The sequence below is a fragment of the Notothenia rossii genome (assembly GCF_949606895.1).
Source record: "Notothenia rossii genome assembly, chromosome: 7".
Classification (NCBI taxonomy): Eukaryota; Metazoa; Chordata; class Actinopteri; order Perciformes; family Nototheniidae; genus Notothenia; species Notothenia rossii.
This window is the reverse complement of record NC_136905.1, coordinates 49446410-49467369: the sequence shown is the minus strand read 5'-3', so window position 1 is coordinate 49467369 and position 20960 is coordinate 49446410. Positions and strand designations below refer to the sequence as shown.

Sequence of the window (20960 nt, the reverse complement as noted above, 5' to 3'; positions counted from 1 at the left end):
GCATTTTTTAATTATTCCTATTTTCTTAATTTTTATATGATTAAGAATACATTTAGGATACTAAGTGAATGAGGGGAAACTTCCATTTGCTCTGTATTTTTGGAGCGAGATAAGCTGGACCTGGTGGATTTGTGTAAATGAAGGTACATTTCATCATATTTTTTATTTAGTCCACAATTTCTCATTTGACATCATGCAACATCTGGGCCTGCGCAGTATTTGTGACACAAACATATGGAAAGGCTCCGTGTGTTCCCAGCGACAGTGAGCTAACATCTCTCCCAGCAGTGAGGTGAGGGCCGCGGTGGAGGGGCCGCTCTGCTTCATGTTGTCAGGAGCGCACCTCCACTCCTAATTGATAACCACTGGCATTTGATCTGAAGGCGTTCAAACACCCAGTCTATCTTTGTGCCTCCAATAAGACGAACCATCTGTTGTTGCCCAGCCCGCCGTTCATTAAATCTAATTTCCTTCAGCAGGAATAAGGTTTTAATTGTACATCTTACGCGCGGGGTTACCGTGAGCGGAGAGTAATGGCTTTCTTAGTGAGATGGGAGGGCTGCAGACTTAAAGGGGGATGCAGGAGAGATGGATGGAAGGACGATTGATTTAGATTGGAGTCATCTGTTTCGCTCAACAAGGTAACTCTTCAGCGGGGGATGTGGCAGAGAATTACAGCGTGACAATATCCACTATATGCATGATTGTTGGCATCAGAGTGTTTTACTGGCATGTGACAAAGACTTGGAAACATGAGAGGAGATTTACATCAGCATTGCAGCGCTTTAAGTGACTCATTTTCAGCTGAAAGTCTACTTCCTGCAGTAACATGACTTCAGTGCTGAAGTGATGCATGCAGGATACAGCTACTGAGGATATATTTGAAATAACATAATCTAAAGTTACACAATGTATTGTTTAAAGGTGGGCATAATTGTTTGACTCACTGTCTTTAATGTTGAGGGCAAAAAACAATAAACATGTAACTGATTTACTTTCGTTATAAACAATTATTAAAATAATTTCAAGAATCAGAGGCAGCTTTTGATACTGTCCTCATCCAAGTTGGCCAGAAACCTGAGACACGACAGTTCCCTTGATTCCCCTAGCAAATCCCCAGTTTGTTAAACGTGCCTTCTTTTAGTGTAGTATGTTGATGAAACCCCATGATAATGTGATCATTGTGACATATTCTGACAACTAGTAGTAGTATGACATATAAACTGTCCAATTACAGACTTTAGTCACACTTTGAGATGTATGAATCTGGTAATTCTATTTTTATTTAGTGATGAATTGGTAACCATACCCATAAACACTTGTGTATCCACCTGTGGGATGATCTGGGTTGGGGAGAAGACACTGGGAAATACAAATAGGTATAGTCTGATGAGGAGCTGTCACATGGGTTTGTTTGTTGATTTGAGTATATCATTACAACAATGTAATACTGTGTTGTATAAAGCATCCATTGTCACTTGGAGTAATACTCTATCTACTTGGACTCAGCCTTTATTTCAATCTTTTCTCTAGTTGCCGCCATTGATGAATAATGTCAAATTAAAATATGCGAGAGTTAACGAGACTGCTTACTGTGGAAAATATTCTATAGCATTCATTTTTACAAGGTTTTTTCAAGATTCTTAAAATATTTCAAATGAATAATAACCCTGCTGCTCTTATTAGAATAGTTGTATTTGATCTTAAATCACTGAGGATTGTTAACCTTCTATATAGTGTTCTTCCTGTGAAGTCTTCCCCACATTCATTTGTGTCCTATAAATATGGAGTAGAGGTGTATGCTATGGATGGCAGGCGTGTGAGTGTGTGTGTGTGTGTGTGTGTGTGTGTGTGTGTGTGTGTGTGTGTGTGTGTGTGTGTGAATGTGTGTGTGTGTGTGTGTGTGTGTGTGTGTGTGTGTGTGTGTGTGTGTGTGTGTGTGTGTGTGTGTGTGTGTGTGTGTGTGTGTGTGTGTGTGTGTGTGTGTGTGTGTGTGTGTGTGTGTGTGTGTGTGTGTGTGTGCAGATGACACTGAGGCCTTGTGTGATGTGATTCTGCCGCCCACCACACTCCTCAGTCTGCCAGCACCTTGAAAGAGCTCCAACACCAACAAAGAGATATAAATAAGACTTTAGCTACTCCTTTCTCTGGCCAACTTCTTCATTCCACTTGTATTTTCCTTTTTTTGAACATGCATTCTTTAATTCAACCCTCTCTTAGCTGAGGGTGTTGTCATTCCTTGTGATAAAAAAGTTGTTTGCAGAGACCTTTGTCGATGGGATTAGCAAACTAGTTTAATTGCCATCTGTGCAAAAACTGTACCTGGCGTGTTAACCAATGAAAGAGCATTTAGCCAGCCCACAGGGAGAGGGAATAACATTTGCTCGGCTGAATCGCTTAAAGTTTCAGGTTTCTTCACATTAGAAGAAAAGGGAAGTGACCAAATCCTGTGCGGCTTTAAATAAAACTCTATCAGTCTGACAGGGCTGGGATATCTGAAGGACTATTGTTCAGCGTTAGAGTTAGCCAAACACTAGGAACTGACGAGGATGGTCTAGACTGGATAACCAATCAGATAAAGTTATATTGCTCCCCATATTACTCATTAAAGATGGTATCTCAACACACAGTCCTTTTACAAATATATATGTATAGACCACTGAAAAGCATCTTATTATAGACTACGCTACTGTTTTCCATTTAAGTGAATGGAAGCTGAGGCTTCGTAAAGACATACACACCATTGCAGATATAAACACAGTTATCCAAGGACCATTTATCGTCAAACTAAAGGGAATTCTCTGGACAAATAATATGGCTGACATTTTCTTTTCTCGAGTTGGATAACTCAACTTTCCACAGAAATGCTATTCCAGACCCTTTGCAATTATTTTTTTATTTGAGTTTCAAACTCCCCTACAAGTCTAATTAACATTCTGGTAAAGTTTGCATCACCCTTCTCTAAACTAATAAAAAGTAGATTGCAAAATAAAAAGAAAGAAAGAAAAGAAAGAAACATGTCTGTATTTCCTAAAAAGTCAGGAAGAAGGGCATCGCTCATGTGTTGATATTATTTGTTGGTACGCTGCCTTCATCATCTCTATTTTTGTCCTCATTCTTTTAAAGACTTTGAAGGGATAAAAAAAAAATCTGGTAAAATGTTCAATTACAGTGTTAATTATAATAGATTTTATTAAAATGCACCGAATTCTGAGCCATATACTGTAGCTGTAAACCTGACCTCATCTTTAACCACCTTCATCAGCTACATCACAACGCTATAATATCAAAGTCAAAGTCAACTTTATTGTCAATCTTTCATTTTGTGTGTACAGACAGAGAGATCGAAATACCGTTTCCCATAATCCCGAATACAAAAACAAATATATATAAAGATATGTGTGCAAATATATACCTATATATACACAATCAAAAGACACATTTATACATATGCACACATTAAGACTTAAATAAAAGCACAACAATCAACAAAATAAGAATCACTTCAATATCTTTGAGATATCACGGTCAAATAGCCTTTATTATTCAGCCTGAGTATTTGTCATGCTCTGAGTAAATGTAGCTGTTATAAAGCACATTTCAAGTATCGAGCAGAGTTTTGTAAAACGGTGGTATTGGACACATATTAATCTTGACTACACCTGACACTGTTTGTTGATATTAAAAGTACGTCCCTAATTTCCATGTTGATCCCACTTCAAGTCTTTACTTTCCTAAAGTATTCATTTTTCCTTTCTCATACTTCTACTTCTAATCCTCTGAAATGTAAGCTTACAGTTCATTGCACTATTGTTAATGTGTTTGTGGTGATTCACATTAACAATATAAGACTCCAACATTTTGGAGCCATACTAAGCAGTAGACTGTACTTATCTCTGACAGCGTGAAGTCAACAGCTGCTGCTATTTCTAATGTTCATGTGCTGTGTTTTCAGGCAGAAAAGACAAAAAAACAACAAGCCCAGCCTTGTTTCCAAGGCTCGCTCACACACACCTGTTCGTGAAGTGAGTTTGGGAATAGATTAGAGCTCTGGAGATGGGAGGAGGACTCTGGGTCCTTCACGGATAGAGGCGGGCCGCTGCCACTGGAGGCCGCTTGAACCAATAGCAGCGTGACACAAACAGAGCACTTCCTGCGTGGCCGTCCCAGAGGAGGCTGATCCCTGAGGCTCAGAACCCCCCCCCCCCCTGTGGTGAGCCGGAGGCCTCTGTAGAGAGGGACGAGGAGGACAGTGCTGGCCTGGTACTTCTGACAGCCAGAGCCCACCTCGGGGGGGTCAGAAGTCAGCGATTCATATGAGACAAGCTGGCGGTGCAGTGTAACTGAACATGGAAAGCAGATGTTCGTTAATTAGGGGAAATGTGACTGACAAGACTTGAGCGTCGAGGTACATGAGCTCGCCCGCCATCCAGCAGCTGTTGTTACCCGCTTTCATTGTCAGTCTCCAACACGAGTCACAGCCCCCCCACTGAGCCCGGCCCAGACGCCCAGCACCCACAATTATCAAAATAGAATTAAGCTTGATTGAATCAAGCAGATTTTCTCCTACTTTTGGTGTTTTGTTTGTGCGTTCTGTGTGAATGAGCAGCTATACTCACACCACCTTCTGCTCCCCCCTCCCACATTTCCGCTCCTCTTCAATCCTCCAGTGCTGCTAAAAACAATGATTTTCAAAAAGAAATATCCATTCGGGGAAGTCATTCATTTCCCTCGATCGCTTTTCTGTCTGATAAAATGAAGATTTGCACCTCCCGGAAAATTGCTCACATACAATAGCTGGTGAATAGGAAAGATCCTCAGCATGTTTCTGCATCCTATGTGTTGCACAAGTCCTTAAATCAAAGAATGTAAGTCTCACTGTGGTGTACAAGCTGAGAGTCTTCAGTGGACAGGTGGAGTGGATTTGAGATGAGGGGTCACACTCCTTTCTGCTATCGGCCTCATCAATAAGGCCCGGGACCCCCGCTGAGACATAACCTCAGCCTCTCCATAGACACTATGCATTATATGAATACGCACTATGCAAACAATATCCTGTTCTTTTGTTATTTCATTTAAATATTGCGAGTTCTGCACAACCCTCTGAATAATTTTCACATTTGTACACAAGCCACCTCTCTCAATATCTGCAAAGCTTTACACTTTTCATAACAATACTTCACATATTTTATTTTGTATTTTGTCATAGTACACTGTAGGTAGTTATTTGGTCTATCCATATGTCACGTAAATCATTTTCTCAATCTTAAAGGTGGGGTAGGTAATTTTTGAGAAACCAGCTTGAGTGCGCTAGAATTTTAAAATACACAGCCACTTCCTTACAGAGCCCCTCCTCCAACACACACGAACGCACACATGACCAATAGAGAGGCGAAGTCCCTCCCCTTCCGGGAGCCTCCATGGGACCCCGGAAGCGGAAAATTATACATTGAAGTCAATGGAGAGAGAAAAGTTATCTTTTGATTCCGTTTGAATTGTGCCACGAATGACACATATGATGTTTGTCAATCTTAAACAATCATTTCCATGCAAAAAAAGTCACAGTTTGTCGTAAAAATGCTGAAATATAAGACTATGAATAATACGCAACTAGAAAGACTACAAATCCGCCATGCATTCTGGGTCGCGTAAGTGATGTCATAGGCGATAATGCTCCAAGACTGGTTGTGACTCTCAAAGCAAAGAGGAAGAAGAAGACTGATTTATTCCCTCCAATAAATATAAGAGATTGCTCCAATAAATTCACTTTTACAAGAGGCCTGTGTGCTTTGTACGAGGTTGTAATCACAAAAGAGATCATACCACTTGCTCGTTCTATCGCTTCCCGTCTGATGAAAGGACCAGGAGTCGTCGGACCAAACATATCAGGTAATATACATGTTTTGCATGGAACATAGTCAAGTTAGCTACCTAGCTAGTAGCGAGCATGTTAGTTAGCATTATATTACATTACTTAGCCTTGTCATTTGTATTAGCCTTAACATGAAGTAAACCAAAATGTTAAACAGTAAGAGTAGTCATGATGGTAAGTATTTTGTGAAACATTTGAAGAGTAGCCTATCGCCCCTTCCACCAGGTGCTAAGGGGGCGGGAGGTAGGCTAACGCCACATTAGTATCAGCGATCTTTTCTACTTAATGCTATCTGCACAAATGGTTAACATTGACCATTAAAAGATCAGGCAGTTCAGGGAGAGTCGAAGGAAGGAAGGCAGGCAGCTTTGCATGACATTCTTCTGGACGTGTTTCATTGTGATGATAGTGAGAGTGAGTCAATCTGTTTGTTGGAAAGACAGTAGTTGAGTGATTACTGAGAGAAAATTATTAAAAGAGATAATTATTCAGTGTTGTTACTTTAAAAAGTGTTGTTACTGAACTTTTTCTCTTTTATTTTCTTTACCTCACCTGTAACTGCTGAGACCCTGAGGAACATGCACACTGGACTGACCTGCTCTAGCAACCTGATTTCCACTGTACGTAATAGTATTTGGTTATGGTATATTATTTATATACATCAAAGGCACAATGCACCCCTCAGAGACACACATGTATTGAGTGGGATATTTTGCATTGGTCATGTGAAATCATCTTTACATACTAGAAAACTGTAGGAGCGGCAACTTGTTTTGAAATTGAATTTTTAATATCCGATAATAAAGTTGATCTGTTTTCTTTATTCTTCTCTCTCCCCAGCTCCATCCATCACCATTCTCTGTTCCTGCTTGCTAATCAATATTCATATTTTTTTACACAATTACAAATAAAGTCAATGTATTGTATGACATGAAGTTGTGCTTCATTCTGAGTCAATAATAAATTCATTCTGCCTTCAGCTGCAAAATTATTGTGGACTGCACCGACATCCATGTAGCTGCCCCCCCCCCCCCCCCCCCAGTAAGATGAACCAAGCAAAGTTGACATACTCAACATACAGCTGTACTCTTAAGTTTACATGAAGAATTTGTGAAATATTGGTAATAACAGGTTTAAATGATTATTAGTAATTAATTATATAATTTTCTCATCGTAGATGAGCAGACAGGGAGCAGATGAGAAAAGCAGAATATGCAGCTGCCATTTTCCACATGGAAAAGAGAACGGGCCAAGTGTATTTGAGTGGACAAAAGAGCAATCCCAAATACGAAAAATAAAATTATACAATTTACAGATATGTATACAAATAAATATATATCCTATATACACCATCATGTATAATGATGGTGTATGATGTATAAGGAAGTGTGGTAGATAACAAGTAAATATAGAGTTACATACAGATCCATGTTACAGCAAGAGATGGAATAACTAAGAAGCACACAGTATAATAATAATTACACGCAACAATTAAATAACTGCTCAGCATCTCCACCACAATCCGAATCTGCTGTGTCCTGTTTTCCTTCCCTCTGCATAACACCCAATCACACATACGAAACACAACGCAGAGTCCGAGGGTGTTAAGAGTATGTTTATTTAAATGTCCTCCTCTCTACTGGCCAACACAGGGAGCATATGCTGGGTGTAGAATTGTTCCAGGAGGAGGAGATTTCCATGCCATGGAGGGTCTTTGGGGATGGGGATGATGATCCCCTCCTTCGTGGTCCACAGTAGCAGAGACTCCGGTCTGTGATGTGCAGCTGTTATATAATATACAATACATTTTTTTGAAAAACATTTGATCAAAAAATAAGGATTTGGTCAGGATCTAGAGTCAGTGTGTAGTTTATTAATTAATCAATCAATGCTCTCTACATTAGGAAAACACATACCAGTGTACCAGAGGGAGTCACACACAGCTGTGCCTAGATAACCAAACAAATTGATAACAGGGATGCAAACTCATCAGGTATGAAAAAGGTGACAAGGATCCGAGCCCCCTGACCCCACAGAATATCGGCTTTAAAATGAGGAATAACAGAGGATTTTAGCAGTCAGAACAACTAAAGCAGCAGTGTTAATATTAACAGAAACGCCATAGAGTCACATCTAATAGAAATATATAAAAAGCATTTATTTTAATTGTGTAGCAGTCAGTTTATAATTTTGGCAGCACTGTTGATCATTTTGAAAATGTATTTTCATGCCTCTGTGCAAGGCTTAGTCTTTCTATCTTTATAGCCACTGGTGTAAAGTAACTAAGTTCATAAACTCAACAAGTACTATACTTGGGCACAATTTTGAGATACTTGTAATTACTTAAGTATTTCAATGTTTTGCTACTTTGTACTTCTACTCCACTACAGTTCAGAGGTAAATGGTGTACTTTTACTCCACTAAATGTATGTAATACCTTTAGTTACTTTACAGATGTGGATGAATGATGTGAAATATAATCAAGTGTTAAATCAGACTTTAGTTCCACCTGGAGTAAATCCACAAGCTACCCTGCACGTATACAAAGTCATTCAAACTAGCTGCACCTTTAACAGCTTTGATAACACTTTAATGATCAATCATTATAAAACATATCATATTATTCTGAAATGGACCAATCTGCAAAATGACTACTTTTACTGTCGCTACTTTCACTATATTTTGATAATAATACTTTTCTACTTTTACTTGAGGAACATTTGGAATGCAGGACTTTTACTGTAACAGAGTATTCCTACACTCTGGTACTTCTACTTTTACTCAAGTACAAGAACTGAGTACTTCTACTTTTAATCAATTACAAGATATATACTTATACCACCTCTGTTTATAGCCTATGAAAAAAACGATTAGAAAACGAAGGCTAAAGCTAACGTTAGCAGATAGTGACAATGTATGCTAGTTGGCTAGCTCAACGATAATATTGCGACGGGAAAAAAAAACTTTTCAGTGCACATCACGCTCTGCCGCTCCGACAGGGAGCTCTACTGTGAACACCTGAACGGCCCGTTCTAACAGCTGTTCACCAGCGGTCCAGTCTGTGCCACAGTGACTCCGGACGCACAGTTAATATTAACGAACGCACCGTAGGTAATGTAGCTGCTGAAGCTAGACCATCATCGCCGAGCAGCAGAGGCTTATTATACATCATGAGCAGAGCCGACAGGCAGGAAGACTCGAGCACACAGCTCGCGTTTCATTATAATATATATAAAAAAAAGCTCGCGGCCGCACATTAATCCGGGTCCCAGACCCCCTCCCATACCCCACAAATATTTTTATTGCAGATCTACAGGAATCACAAAAACGACCTATTTTGGATTCAAAACGGAGAATTTCGCCGAAAGGTGACAAGTTTGCATCCCTGGACAAGATAACCAAAATCCTTGAATCTACACACAGCAAATAAACTCAAATGACACAACGAGATGTAAAAAGGAGATCACACATATCGTCGATATAGAACTGGCCGCTTCAATCTGAAGAGCAACTAAAACAAAACACGGGAGTGTATCTTGTTCTTGTGAACACTAATGTTATCCACAGACACCACAAAGTTCTTAAGGAGAAAACTAGTTGCTAAAACAAAACACGTTAGTGTACCTTGTTAGCTAGCTGACATTAACCTTAAACATTGCACTCATATTACTCACTGAAACCTTGTAAAGCCGGTCCCGCATGCTGGCTCTTACAGAACCGCTCCCTTTCGTGTATGTACAGCTCTCAACATGCCCAGACTTGTAGTGATTTTCACCTCGTTTTATACTTTTTCGCCTCATTCTGAAAGAAACAGGTGACATTTACTGACGTGACAGCCATCTTTGTGATGGTGACGCGTATTGTGCGAGACCAGAGACCTGTAGTTCACTGAGCGGTTTCACACAAAAAAAATTGTAACTTCACAGTTTTACGACACATTTTTATTTTTTTGACTTGCAAAATGTTCTTTTAATTTGACAAACATCATATGTGTCATTCGTGGCACAATTCAAACGGGATCGAAAGATGATTTTTCTCTCTCCATTGACGTCAATGTATAATTTTCCGCTTCCGGGGTCCCATGGGTCGGAAGTAGATGGGCGGGACTTCGCCTCTCTATGAGGGCACGAGATAAGTTTGTGCACAGATGGAAGGCTGACAGGCAGGTAGGCCATCCAGTTATTTTAGCCCGGCCGGCTCAGATGATTGGTCGTGCTTTTTATAGTACTACGGCTTCCACAGATGACATTTTTTAATGGATTTTTTGTCAGAGCAATTAAGATATTCATTGCTATCGGGATGTTAAGAGCATTCCATGGAATATAACAAAAAGTTTATCTCGAGCCGGTTTCTCAAACTTACCTACCCCACCTTTAAATAGTTATTACGTTTTGAAAGTTTGCTTCCAATTTATCTTCCACATGTTGTCCTTTAAGTTTGTTGTCCCATTTGTATCTGTTTCAATGGAAAACACACACACACACACACACACACACACACACACACACACACACACACACACACACACACACACACACACACACACACACACACACACACACACACACACACACACACACACACACACACACACACACACACACACACACACACCCCTCTGGTCAACAACATAATCCTGTGAAATTGATGAATGGCTAGACATTAGGGCCATTCAAACAACATCTGTTAATTCACTTCACATGAGCATTATCAGATCATTTGTGTCAGACAGCCAATATGAATGACACAGATTATCTCAGATTTGGGGCCTCTGCTGGCAAACCCAAGCGTCCTCCAGGCACCCAGGTTACACTCCTGATTATTGTGAGTGTGTGCGTGCATGTGTCAAAAGATGCCATTATGTGTGCAGCGTGAGGGATGATATTTCAGCAGAAGGACATGGAAGCCCCTTTGGACCTAGAGAGGGGAATGGAGCCTGATGGGAATAAGTGCCGGGCCCGTGCACTATTATCTATGCAAAGCAAGCTCGCAGGTGAAGCAGCTCGCCCTCTTGGAGCCCTGTTGGAGGCCCTCAGCTCTCGGGGAACAGTGGCTGTGAACAGCTGTTGCATCTCTCCACATACAGCCTGATGGTCTCAACAGAACCAAATGGACCTTGTTAAATCCTGCGCTGTTTTTGTCTCTAAAATCTTAGTTTCACCTCAGATCCATTTGATTATTTCTGTGCTTTCAGCCGTCTGGTCCAAGCAACACTGTGTTGCTCTCATCAAAGCTAACATAATGTTGAACTCTTATATATTGTATAGGTCTTGTAGGGGCCGATAATTAGAGATACAACGTTCCAAGCCTCCTGCCTATGTTTACCATAAATAATGATACGCCTAAACGGCTCTTACTTGATTTCTCAAAGTCTGGTTAAAAAGAGACCAACAACAAAGGGAAACTACAGTTATTGCATCTGGTTGTCAAATAAGTAATGATAATGTTGACATAGATAAGTCTCTGTAGATTAGACATTAGCAAAAGAAGGTGCACTATGGTTTAACAATGGAGCATCAGATGGATGCTACACGGTAAGAATGATGCTGACCCATGAACCATTGGACAAAAACATGATCATAATACAGGATTCAAAGATAATAATTATTATAAAATCCCTGCGGCACTAACATCTTTAGGTAGATCTGTCCCTAAGACAATATTTATCCAACTGAATATGAGCATATGTCATCTCCAACACCCAACTGTTACATCCAGTGGCGAGCCGTGATTGTTATACCTAGGCCCTCAGACCCCCCCCACCCCCTTCCCTCGAAAAAAGAAAAAGAAGAGTTATTACATCACAGCCTTTATATATACTGTCTATGGTCACAGCGTATACTTCAGCGGAATATCAAAACAATGGCCCGGGGTGCAAAACGCATCAATGACAGCGACCCTCTACCACACAGGACAACACCATTTATCAAAACACCTATCATGACAGGGCGCCCACAGCCAAGTAACAATTACAAATGAATGAAGTCGACACGGCGGCCCACATTGAAAATGATTTAGGCCTACCTTTGATGATCAAATCACTGAAACACAAAGTCCATCCTCCTGTCCTTTTGGATGAAGCAATTGATGGCGGGTCATGCAGCTGATCCTTTGCCACTCCAGTTTATCATTGTAACTGAAACTTGAAAATGACTCGGTTAATAATTTCGCAACGATGTCATCACTATCACTGACATGAGCCATCATGAACGAACTTATGCTGATCATAAATCTGTCGATCATAAATCTATTGATCATAAATCTATCGATTAGATTTATGATTCAAAAATTATAAAAGTAGGGTAGACAATACATGTGGATATTATCCAAGCGGCAAACTCTGGGCCACTTCCGGGATGCAAATCAGGAAGTGCCTCAAACTGCAGTTCATCTAGCGGCCAGTAGGAGCAGTCTGCAGAAGGGAGCAATTTCCATAGAGCCCCATTTTAAAATTCCCAACTTTACAGCAGAAATAAACATATTTACATCGTGGTTTCAAAACATTTTATTCTCAGTATAGTTAGATTCCCCCTTCCTGTCTATGGATCCTGGAGTGAATTTTTTCTCAACTTATCTGTTTAATTAATATTCAGTCTTAAAGTTATGCATACATTAGGGCGTGGTCACATTGAGTGACAGCTCCGTTCAATGACTGCTGCTGTTAGCTTCTTGTCTCTCTGCTAGCTGCTCCGTGAAGCGGAGGACTCTGCATGTTCAGCTCATCCAGGGAACACAACTTGAACCGGTCGTGGTTGTTTTTTCTTCATGCTTATATATCGGACTATTGTGGCTCGCTCTGCGGTTAAAACAGACGGTGCATTAATGCGGTTTTGCGGTAAGTGAAATTCGAGTACTTTATTTATGTGTTAATGATTTTAATAAGCTACGTAATGAATGTTAAGGCTTCGGTTAGCGTGTAAGCGAGTGGTATACATCGGTACTAACGATGCTAATAGTAACCTCCAAGTTAAAATCATAGACTATATTATAAAGGTTATAACAAAATAGACAAGTGTTAAGCGTTAAGTGGAATAATACTGTACAACAAAAGGCTTCTGTTTGAGGTTGATAAAATAAGGTCATCCTTGTAACTTAGAGAGATATTTCAACCCAGTCTCATGGCATTTCGTGTTCACCAACACGATTTTTAATCTATTGATTCGTGTTCACCAACACGATTTCCCCCTTTTTTTCGTTTTGCAGAGCACGATTTTAAAAGCAATGTATTTCTATTGGTAGTCTCACGGCATTAAGTGTTATAGGAAGACCGGAAGCTGTGTGGTTCATAAAAACATGTTCTTACTCAATAGCAAACCACAATTATTGCTTTTATTTTAAATCGTATAATTTCTGACTTTTGCTGCCGTCTGTGAGGAAAATAAATGGGGCTGAGAGCCTCAGGATACTGAAATCTGTATTTTTTTAATCTTTTTTTCCTTCTAATTTGTTATTCTTTTCAAAATAACACACTGTTATTTACTCACCAATAACACACAATTATCCTTGTTTTTATTTATTTGTTTAGTTCCATAATCTCTGTTTTTTTTGGCGTCCGTCAGGACTTTCAAAATAAAAATAACCGGAAACAGACGTTGGCATTTCTAGCGATTACCCAAGATCCTCAGCTATGGTTTAAGCTCGCCGATTGGATGTTTTAGCCGCAATGCATGTTGGGATTTGGTGTTTATATGATATGAAATCGGAAAAACATTTTAAAAGAATAAAATAATACTTAATTCCGAGTCTTCTTGCTTTTCTCTTTGAAAGTAATCACATAACGGCATTGTAATACACGGTTCGGCTGCATTACATATTACAGATCTGCCGTAGTTCTCTATGTATAGAGCCCTGATGAGAAGACCTTTGAAAAAACTGGAAGAAATGCCGCCGAAACTGAATACTTGACGTGGATCATAAATATATATATATATATATATATATATAATATATCAACAATTAAACAACATCTTCAATTTCTCTTCGCACAATACGTCTCCTCGCAGTATCAATAGTAATTCGGCTGACTTTTACATTTGATCTAATTCATAGATAGGTTATATTTATACCATAACGGTGCACAGCTGATATAAAAGGACTTGTAGTTTTTAAAGATATTAGTGATTTTCTTTGAATATAAGAATGTAAATACTGAGTCTGAAATAGTATAGCAATATGCTGTAAAATTATGTGAAGACATGAATAAAACTACACATCTTCAGATGTTGTACATACATAAGTGTCCTACACTAATAATACAAAGTTATTATGGCTGTGTGTACCTTGTGTGCACCGCCTAGTGGTTAAAGCACATTATTGAATTATTGTTTTTATGTGTTATATTTGATTAAAAAAATATTAAGAGTACATACTTTCATAGGGGGAAAGTAGAAGGTCAATCATGGAAATATAGAATATAAAAAATCAAGAAGATACTGTAAGTGATCTCTACAATAAAACAGTTTAGTGCAGGATTTACAAAGATATTAATAGGAGGAAGTGCAAAGCAGAAAAACGAATTAACCTTTATTTAAACATTAAATAATACTTTAGATTAAGATCTTCTTTTAAATAAAAAAAAAGCTTTGGGGGTATCTACAGATAAATATTAAGCCTGACAAAGTACTTAACGTTTAATATTGCTTTCCTGCAATGTTAACTATGTTGAAGTATTCATTGCATACACCATAGTTGTGTATATGATATGTCAATAACCTTTGAAAATCTTGAAAGGGATGTGCAAAATAGCCATTATACAGTCTTTAATTAACTATTAGTAGAGAATAACGAGTAATGAATATACTTTATTACTCGTTTCCATTCATGTCAATTGCAGATACATGTTTAGTCTTCTCAATCACCAACTATCAAATATCTCTCCTGATTGTTGGCACTTGACAATCACCTTCCCTGAATTTGACTCAGGTGTATCTAAAGTCTGATTTAAGGGTTGTTTATATTTCACATCATGAATCAGAATCTGCAAAGTACCTAAAATAAATGTAGTGGAGTAAAAATACCAGGTTAACCTCTGAATTGTAGTGGAGTAGAATTACAAAGTAACAATGAGCTGTCATGTGGGTATATATTAATGCTGCGCATTATGGACACAAGCGATTTTCACCCATTTATTAATTATATGTTTTACATTTGATAACACCAATGTCATGGCAACTTCTAATTGTGGGAAAAACGAAAACGTTCAGTAGAGACGTCCCATAGAACATTTTGCGAAACACAATAGCCAGCATGTGTAGTTCTGGGGGGGGCGTTCGATTCCAGTTTTGGATAGTCTGGCGTGGTTTCGTTCCATTTCAAACAGCTGTTTGACGCTAGGCTAACCTTGGCGCACTGCCACTCCAACATCCAAATCCCAGAGCTTGAAGATTAATCACGGGGACCGTAGTCCTAAACGATAGCTGGGGATTATGGGTAGTGTAGTGTCTTCGGCCATCCTAAACTCCAAGAGGCCTACGCACTGGCGGCACATATCAAACCCGGGCCGGGGGACGGGGCCACATGACCGGGCCCTTTAAACCCAATAAAGCTGACAAAAATATCGGGAGTCCGGGGTGGTAATCTGACGCTCGTGTGTAAAAGGTCGCTCAGTCAGTAAGATTACAATTTAAAACAATGTTTGAAAGAAAAGTAACTAAAGAAAAGGTGTAATATTTAAGATTTCGTTTCTGCAAAGGGTATAGAAACGAAATATATATCAGAGTCTCAGAGATAATAATGATAAAACATGACATAAAGTCCGACAAACCACAAGGACAACGAAAACATAGCCTAATAAAATGACTACATTTCTGACACACCATTCACCATGGACAGCCAGCCGCCACCATGAGAGCACAGCAGTGTAAAATTGTCACGGCGGCCCATACATTCACGTACAAGTAGGCTACTGTACAAATTAAATTTGAAGTGTACTCACCACTACTTGAAGGGCACTCGTCGAGCCTTGCGCTCCGCGAACTCGTCCACAATCCGCTGTATGTCCAATTTCTTGGCTCGGTCACTTTCGATGGACAGCAAGGCCAGTCCACTTAGTCTTTCCTGTCCCATCGTGCTCCTCAAATAGTTTTTGATGAGTTTTAATTTGGAGAAAGAGCGCTCGGCGGTTGCCACGGTGACAGGAAGAGTCATAAATAAGATGAAGGCTGTGCAAACCTCACTGAATGTAGATGTTACTGCTGGGTTGTAAACAATGATCATTTTTTACCAGATCCGCGACAGATTTTAATTTTTGTATTTGGTCCCTGAAACAGGTTCTGAAAGAAAGCAGCTGGCCAGGGAAGCTGGCGGCGATGTCCCAACTGTAGTGCTCTCTAAGCCGCTGGGCAGCTTGTTGTAAATCCTCATCCTTTGCTTGTAGTAGTGTGTTGGGGTGAATTGCCTCAAACATGTTCACAGTTGCATTTAAGCTGGTGAATCTTTGGGACAGTTGCTGGATGATTATATCGAGACATACATTGAAAACGGTCACCCGAAAGTTGCTCTCTTGTCAGTGAGGCGGCTGTCTTCAGAAAGTTCATCAAAGTGTCTCTTAACTTTCCTGGCCCTGGTTGTTTCAAACTGTGTTTGACTTCCCCATTTAGTAGCCAGGGCAAGAGTGGCAGACTTTGCCTCATCAAATTGTCCCCTATACTCCACCAAAACACTGATGGCATTTTGCAGTAGAGTAGATGCTTTGAGAATATCCGCGTCTTTTGCTTGAAGTAACTGTGTAGCACAATTTATGCTTTCCAAAATCTTGGTCTGCATGTTGACCAAAAATAGAAAGCTACATTTGCTTATGGCATTCTTGAGTGCACTTGCTTCATTGCGCTCATCCTTTTTGTCACTGGTAAGGGATATTTTGACGAGGGCTTTTATAATGTCTCCATATCTGTGCCTTAACGCAACAAGCGCATCATGGCGAGATGACCAGCGAGTTGGACATAAGCGTTTTAATGTGATAGTTCTGCTCTCTGGCGTTATTAACTCACTGAGCAATGCCCATCGTTTGATACTGTGACCAAAAAAGTTGTAGAGCGTCTCTAAAGTGTCATAGAACTGCTTCACTCCAGGGACATTTTTAACAGAGTCGTTGAGTGCTAGGTTGAGATTATGAGCAGCGCAATGAACATAGTGGGCAAGGGGCTCCTTCTCGGCTATTCTTGCTTGCACGCCTGAATACACACCACTCATATTAGCCGCCCCATCATAGCCCTGTCCGCGACATTTAGACAGATCTAATCCGTTTTTCTCTATAGAACCAAGGATTTAGTTTTCAAGCTCTGAAGCTGATGAACCTTCAGTCACTTCAAAACCCCAAAAGAACTCATTGATCTGTATCTGTTGCAATATCCATGTTGTTCTTAACAACAGTTATGTAGCGGTAAACCTGACTCAACTGGTCTATCTTTGACACATCTTGCGTTGTGTCCATGATGACGGAATAAAATGGAGCTTCGTTTATTTCATCAATGATGTCAGCTTTCACACGTTGAGATAATATGTAAATAATCTCATCTTGAATCTGGTGACTGAGGTATTTCACTGACCCTTCTGTTCGGTTGATTAGCTCTTTCAAAACAGGGTCATAGTGAGACAATAATTCTATTATTGACAAAAGGTTGCCAGCTTTTCCCTGACCTAGAACCTCTCGATGGCCCCAGAATGCCAAGTTGCTTGAAGCTAGAGTGAGAGTTACATTAACAATGCGCTCCACGACGACATGTCTCCAAAATTGGGTGGCATTACGCACATTCCTCTCCATGTCAGCGTCTATTGTGCCGTTGGTTTTCCACTGCTCATATACTACGCATGCACCAAGATGTATTTGAGTGGATTCATGCCTCTCAATTTTAGTAGAAAGATGTTTCCAGTCTTTTATTCCGTTTACACATGCATTGTTGTAGAACGGTGCCTTTCGGTTGGCAAAAAGCCAGCAAGGCTCACAGTAGCAGCAGTCCAATTTTGGGGAATAGCACATCCAGCTGCGTGGAAATTTCATCCCAACTTTGGTGGTGGAGGTGTAATAGCTTTCTGAAAAGCAACTGTTATCCTTGTCTTTGGGAAATTGACCTTTGGGTTTGCATGGGCCCATTTTAAGGATATGTCTTTTGATATTGACGTCCTCAATGTTTTCAAAATAGTTTGCCCGATCAGTCGGAAAACGCTCCAGAGGATAATTGCAGGACACATCATGATCCGTGGTCTGAGTTTCACCCATATGAGTAGCGTGAGGAGGAGACCTGTTGCTGCTTTCATTCCCAGTGTCCGGTACTTCTTCACCTTGCGGCGCAGCAGGTAAGGAGCTGGAGGGGGAGGGTTGCGGCTGGTCAAGCATCAGGCCTGGCTCTCCTCTAGACGAGCAGCTAGCAGCTGCTGAGTCGTCCCTATTATTATTATTATTATTATTATTATTATTATTATTATTATTATTATTATTATCATCATCATCACTACAGCCGAGAGACAGAAAAGGAAATAAGCTAGGCGGCCGAGTTAAACGAAGTAACAACAACAATGATATCAACATTTACCACAAACTCAAATGTTCTTGTTGACAGTGTGTGTCCGTGATTGTAGCCTACCTGTAAATCTGGCTAACCCCCACTGACGCCGTTGGCGGACTGGGGCTCGGGGATGAAACACGGCTGGCAGTGGCAACAACTTCAGGTTCATCTCCCGCAGGAGGAGGAGTAGGGCGAAAAAAATATCCATCTAGTTTGGACAATTTGGCTTTTCCTTGGTCCTTTTTATCTTTTTCTTTGCGTTTTGCAGCTCCACTTTTGTGTTTATAACTGCTCATGCTTAGGCAGTGCTCTGTTGAATGACAAGTGATTGATGATGACGTTGACGTTCATTTACGTATGATGTTGATGGACGGCTGTTGATGACGATTTTACCCAAAATACATTTGGAGACAATAGAAGGGATTCACTTGCAATTTTTCATGTTTTAATGTTAAATGTGAGTGTGAAAATAGCAGCACAAGTTCAACTAATATTATAGGCTACAATGCTTTATACCTAATATGACCACGAACGTCAGCGCACTCAGTGGCGCGAGGCAGCAGGGCCCGCCGGCAAATATCTCGGGGGCGGAGCCTGCTGCCTCGGCGACGGGCCCCCATTGGGTCCCGACCGTCCCAGGCCCGAGGAGCCCTGCCCCTACAGCCCCCCCTGAAGCTCCGCCCCTGGGCCTACGTCTGTTTCCGGTTATTTTTATTTTGAAATTCAGTTCCTGACGGACTTTAAAAAATCACGAGATTATGGAAATAAACCAATAAATAAAAACAAGGATAATTATTTGCTATTGTTGAGTAAATAACAGTGTGTTATTTTGAAAATAATAACAGATCAGAAGGAAAAAAAGATTTAAAAAATACAGATTTCAGTATCCTGAGGCTCTGAGCCCCATTTCTTTTCCTCACAGACGGCAACAAAAGTCAGAAATTATACGATTTAAAATAAAAGCAATAATTGTGGCTTGATATTGAGTAAGAACATGTTTTTATGAAACACACAGCTTCCTGTCTTCCTATAACCAGTAATGCCGTGAGACTACCAACAGAAATACATTGCTTTTAAAATCGTGCTGTGCAACACGAAAAAAAGGGGAAAATCGTGTTGGTGAACACGAATCAATAGATTAAAAATCGTGTTGGTGAACACGAAATGCCATGAGGCTGGGTTGGATATTTTATTATGTAGGTAGGAACTATGCATCGCTAAGGTTAATTTAAATTGGCTGTGATCAAGTATGTAGACAAGCTAATGTCGAAGTAGTGTATGTGAAATCAACCTCACAATAAGATGTGCGTATATTACAATTATTAATGTCATATTTCAAGATGATTACTTAGATATTACAATATGGTTGGTTGATCTGGAGTTCATTATTGAGCTTACACGTTAACGTGACAGTCATCTGAAGAACGAACCCAAACCTTGTTGTTTTTATTAATTGCATTACCAAATGGGTATCAAATAAACAGTAAGCATTGGTAACACAACTTCCAAAGTTACAGTAAAATAAAAAGGACCCTGACTCAGACAATACACAATCCAACATGTTCAACAGAAGAGAATCAGTTATATTGTTTGTACACATGGTACTTTACATATATCTGTTTGTTTAAGGTGTCCTGGTGATGCAGACAGGCTGGACCAGAGAGTGAGAGAAATAACTGGACTCCTCACAGCAGTGAACTTCAGCTCAGGTACAAAGACTCTTTTTTTCATACTGTACAAAGAATCGAGAAAGATATTGGTTTAAATGAATGAAGTATTGACTTTAATACACTGATATACATTCCATTAAACAATACTAGATCACCTACACATCAGTGAAGTTGAGGGTTTTTTCCATGCAAAAAGTTACATTTAGATGTTAACAAGCAATATGATTTTGTCAGCTTTCTAATTTTATGTATTGAAGGCAAAGATATTTAACACATTGAGAACTGCTATTATTTATCTCTCAATATTGTCTGTAAAAAATGTGGTAAAATGTATTCTTTCAGTGAGACAACAGAGCGAGCTTCTACAGTTGCACTATGTTTTGATAACAGTTAAATATTATTTTCATAATAAAATATATTTCAATGTTGATGAACTTCATATTTTTCATTCATAATCTGATTTTCTTTGTAGCTCACTGTTGAAATAAAAAAAAACATTACAATTACAAAAAAATTATATCTACAGCCCCTAAACACACAAACACACCGCTTTCATAAATAACACACTTGTTCTGCAATAATATGTTTTATGTTTCCTGTAAATTTTGTTAGGAAAGGACATGCCTGAAAGACACGACATGTTCTCCTTCTCTGAGGGTCAAGAAGAACATCCAAGAGTAAAATTAAAAGCTGATGCTATGAGATTTTAAGACCAGTACACTAAGAAACTACTTTTATTGTAAAAACAGTCAGCTGATCGAATGCACCTATTTCCACATCTACACTCCATCAGCTGATTTTTTGTATTTGCCTCGCTTTATGAGCTTCACATCACTTGTGCCTTGTACCGCAGAGTTTTCAATGTCACAAATAAATGGGGCCAATCTTCAGTCAGATGTGAATGTGTAATCTAAC

At 39.6% G+C, this 20960-nt stretch overlaps 1 protein-coding gene and 2 long non-coding RNA genes across 4 annotated transcripts in view; 2 read left to right on the top strand and 1 right to left on the bottom strand.

Moving 5' to 3' along the window:
* The window catches only part of LOC307046701 (uncharacterized protein), a 119201-nt gene extending 107024 nt beyond the window's left edge, over positions 1-12177 (bottom strand). For both annotated transcript variants that reach the window (XM_079693210.1, XM_079693211.1), the window contains exon 1: positions 11897-12177. The gene's annotated coding sequence lies outside the window, so the exon portion shown is untranslated. The remainder of the gene's footprint in view (positions 1-11896) is intronic.
* LOC307047557 lies at positions 5670-6851 on the top strand. Its single transcript, XR_013810487.1, has 2 exons — positions 5670-6492; positions 6713-6851. It is a non-coding gene; the product is annotated as an uncharacterized lncRNA (long non-coding RNA).
* Positions 12178-12407: 230 nt separating the features above from the next.
* LOC307013787 lies at positions 12408-20875 on the top strand. Its single transcript, XR_013801065.1, has 3 exons — positions 12408-12707; positions 20005-20084; positions 20658-20875. It is a non-coding gene; the product is annotated as an uncharacterized lncRNA (long non-coding RNA).
* The last annotated feature ends 85 nt before the right edge of the window (positions 20876-20960 follow it).